This window comes from Miscanthus floridulus, chromosome 3, assembly GCF_019320115.1.
Source record: "Miscanthus floridulus cultivar M001 chromosome 3, ASM1932011v1, whole genome shotgun sequence".
Classification (NCBI taxonomy): domain Eukaryota; kingdom Viridiplantae; phylum Streptophyta; class Magnoliopsida; order Poales; family Poaceae; genus Miscanthus; species Miscanthus floridulus.
Window position 1 is genome coordinate 74,848,093 of NC_089582.1, and position 4,365 is coordinate 74,852,457.

The 4,365-nt window shown below is 37.9% G+C and overlaps 1 non-coding gene across 1 annotated transcript; it reads right to left on the reverse strand.

The window, feature by feature from the left end:
* Nucleotides 1-3,929: 3,929 nt before the first annotated feature.
* On the reverse strand, nucleotides 3,930-4,036 carry LOC136547817 (small nucleolar RNA R71). The gene has a single exon (XR_010781766.1). It is a non-coding gene; the product is annotated as a small nucleolar RNA R71 (small nucleolar RNA).
* Nucleotides 4,037-4,365: the final 329 nt, after the last annotated feature.

The window sequence follows — 4,365 nt, forward strand, 5'->3', positions numbered from 1 at the left end:
AATCCATGCCACAAGTTTTGGTATTCTTGTTGGTATTCTGCAAGATGGTACATAAGATCAAGAGCGAGTTTACCCGATCGTCTTCACCTCGTTCCACTCATGAACGAGAAGGACACCAACTGGCAAATCCACTCTAAAAAGGATCACTCAACTTCAACATTTGACCATGACAACATCTAGCTTGGGGGAAGAGCATCCCCATGTATCTAGCTACGTATTACTTTCCTTTTGTTTTACATTATCTAAGTTTGCTATATAGTTCCTAAAAAAGATGCATAACAAACTAAAAGCAAAATAAAAATTTATCCTAGCTAGTTATATATATTATAAGGTGTGATCTTAAAAATAAGAAAATAAAATAAAAGGTGTATTTAGTTTCTTTTAAATTTGATTTTTAAGAGTTAAATAAATGGACCCTAAGGATAATCTCTTGCAAAGGAAATGATGAATAGTTGCTCTATTGTAATTCCTCTCAAGTACCTAGTTTTTAGCCTTGAATTCTCCTGAGTTTTGGATAAGACTGCTTTGAGATAAGCATTTACTCCGAACTTGAAACTTGTGGGTAGCATATGCTTGATCTAAGTTTAGGTAATTGACGGATATGATATGAGAAGGTCTGAGCTGCTATTTATCTTGTTCCAAGTGATACTAGAGTTCTGGAAATTTATCTTTTTAAAAAAAACATAAAAATGCTACATGATGAGTTCCTATATGACAAAGCTTGAAATCCTACCAAAGCCATATATGTTAGATTAGGAAAACTTTCACATATGTGTTGCCTGCTTTCATTGAGTTCAGTCAAGCTTTGTTGACCCTTATGAGAGGTTTGTCATGCTCTTAAAATCAAGATCACGTACACACCACCCATATATGCACTACTCCTACACTAGGGGTGAACACCAAAAATATGCTTGATAGGATTTTCTACCAAATAAATGCTCTAAGTTCTTGTTGTTATCTCTTAAAAGTTTTGTTGCAAAAAATAAGCATGGGGCTATGCAAAAGTTATTCATAAAAAAAGAAGAGAAGAGTTAAGAAAAATGGACAAGTGTCCGAGATATCTAAAACAATGGGTAATCTGATGCCCACCTGAAAAGAAAAGAAAAAAGAAAAAGAGATGAATAAGATAGCTCATGTTTGCTTGCAAAGTTGTTTCTAAGTTTCAAAAGAGAGATGTTTTCAAGGAGCATAGAAGAATTAGGTTAGCCACCACATATATCCACCATATACATCCACACACATGCACATCTTGATTTGATTGTATGACTCAACTCTCTTTGAATCCGTTGTTTGACTTTACAATATATGCATTGCAAGTATGATCTTCCATGTTTTTTCCACTCCTATGAGCTCCACATAAACCTTAGTTGTAGGAAGAGAAAGGCATAACATCACTATTGCCTTGGTGAGGATCCACAAATACCATATATATTGAGAGACTTGAGAGTGTCATACAATGGAAGCTCTGAGTTTTATTTTGAAAACCTATAAAAACTCTAGAGTAATGGTTGAGCAAAGAACTTGAGACATAGTACTTGACATGATCATTTTGTCTTTCAATTGCTCAAGACCCAAGTGAAGGCTAATAAGCCCCATGGTTGAAGGTAATATGGGTAAGTTTGAAAGTTAGATCGGTTCATTCTAATTCGGAGGAGATTCCTTTTTTAACCGCAAGTGTACTTTTGAGGAGTGAAAGCATCATAAGCAACTCCTAATCCATTTGCTGAGTTTAGCTTTGCTAAGGGACTAGCAAAGGTTAAGCTTAGGGGAGCTTGTTGATGGTAGTTAACAACCATTAGAAACTATTAATATAACATGTATAAGGGCATAAGTATAATCACCAATGAAGGTCTAGCGGTTTGAACTAACAAATTCCATGAGTTTTGGTGAATCTATATTTTCTTCAAGGTTTATCTAGAAAACCATCAAGGTGGACCTAGATGTTAGACTTAATCATGTTTATCCACAGCGAAACAGATACCAAAAGACTCTAGAAGACTCAAGAGGACTCCACACCAAAGCGGAGGGTGAGACGTCGCCAGGTAGGGCCGCCTGGCCCAACCTATAGGCCGCTCGACTACCTAGGCCCGCATGTCATCCCCCATTGCAATGTTCATTCTCCACTGCCTCCTAGGTCGCATCTATGCTATCCTTTAAATTGGTTTGATCTAAGGGCTCACGATGGACTGCTCCGACCTGTATATACCAGCCCCAGCCACCCCCTGAGATATAAGTCATTTGAGAAGACAGAAACCCTAATCATCCTTAGAGCTCCACCATATTCTAGGGCATAGCTAGTTAGGCTAGGTCTAGAGGGAGGCAAGGAAGCTTCGCTTGGATTCTTGATCGTGTCAAGAGCGTGGTTTGGTACAATCTTTGTACCCCCTCTCTTTTGTATCTCTATTACTTTTATATGCTTGCTACGATTGTTATGACAACATTGGTATTCACCATATTCATGTTCTTAGTTATAATGTTCATCGTCTACTTTGATTATATACTTAGTATAGCTAGTTTATCATTATTTTTATACATAAGTTTGTATAGTGCTCACTCTGATGTACATAGGGTGAGTGGTCGACATTGTGTAAGCATGGTGCTTATATGTTGTTTACCTATAGATACACCCTATATTCTGGGTCATGTGGTAGATCATGGATATGACACTCCCGTAGAGTGCTTTGTAGTCCTCTCCCTGAATAAAGGTGCAAGTAGGGTCCGGTTATGAAGAAAGACAAGCTTTGTTCTTAATCTTCCATAGTAATATCCCTTATGTGTAGATATGAAGTTGATCTTAGCCATGACTACTAAGTGTAATTGCACTAATCAATGTATGCTTTGACTTAAATTAAGAATGACTTAGGAATTATCCCTCTAATATTCTACTTAACCATGCTAATGCCATATAAGGAGTATTCTGAGTGATTAATTATCATTGATCATTACTTATCATATCCATTTACCTCTTGACTTACCCCTGTTGTGAGTAGAATGTCGGTTATGGTTTACTTCTCCATCAATAGTATAAGTTATCAATACATGTCTATGTCAGACCTTCCCTATGGTAAAAATATAAATAATGATACCTGGAATACTCTCGGGTGAAGTGCTACAATGGTATATTATCTGTGCACTTGTAGATCCTTTTCTTTCATAGATTTATTCTTTCAAGACACAAGTAATTACCAACCAACATTTCTGGCGTCATTGCTAGAGATTAAATTCATAACCTTGTTTTTAGTAGCGGCGTTAAGAAATGTCAATAAGCATTTCTGGCGCCGTTGCCGGGGAAGGTAGCTAGGTAAAAAGGAAGTATTGAAAAACTTATACTTATTGATGTGATCGAGATAACCATTGACCTCTATTCGAACAAGATTACCCTTGTCCTGTCTACTTTTATATCTTATGTAGGGTAATGTATGATCGGTTTTGACCTTCTAACAAACTACGTTGAAGATCCAGAAGCATTAATCAGGAGAACTAGAGCTAAACTCAAGAAAGTCTCAGCTTTAGAGTCGGAAGACAACCAAACAAGGCACAGCTTAACACCTAAATTTGAAGCCATGGCTGATAAGACTCTCTGTGAATTCTCTGCTCCAACTACAGCCAACATCCGTACTGGACCAACAGTCAATGTTGGACACAATGGATTCGAGCTCAAGCCAACTCTCATCAACATGGTGCAAGCAAGCCAATTTTGTGGGAAGGCACATGAAGATGCGAGTTCACATCTCCAACACTTCTTGGAGATTTGTAGCACTTTCACCATCAAAGGAGTGACCCAAGACGTCATACTACTTTGCCTCTTCCCATTCTCACTCCTAGGGAAGGCGAAGCAATGGTTCTACGCCAACAAGGACAGAAACACTACATGGGATAACTGTTCCACTGCCTTCCTAGCCAAGTTCTTTCCCACGGGCAAGACCAATGCCCTTCATGGAAGAATTTCAAGTTTTCAGCAACAACATGATGAATCTGTCCCTGAGGCATGGGAATGTTTTCAAGATTACATTGCAGAATGTCCTCATCATGGGATGAACAATTAGTTACTCATGCAGACTTTCTACCATGGGTTGACCAATAGTACCCATGAGACTATGGATGCTACTGCTAGAGGTGCTTTCCTATCACTCAAGGTAATTACCAAGGTAACTCTCAAGGTAACAATTATAATAACTTCAATCAACCACCCTTAAGAGAATTAATTGCTAGCCAATCTAAACTTATGGAGGGATTATCTAGAAAGGTAGCTACCAATGATAAAATTCTAGAGAACATAAATAATAGAATGGATAGCTTTGCTTCTACCAATAGAACCAGCATAGCTTTAATAAAACGATAGAGTCACAAATAGCTCAGCTGGCG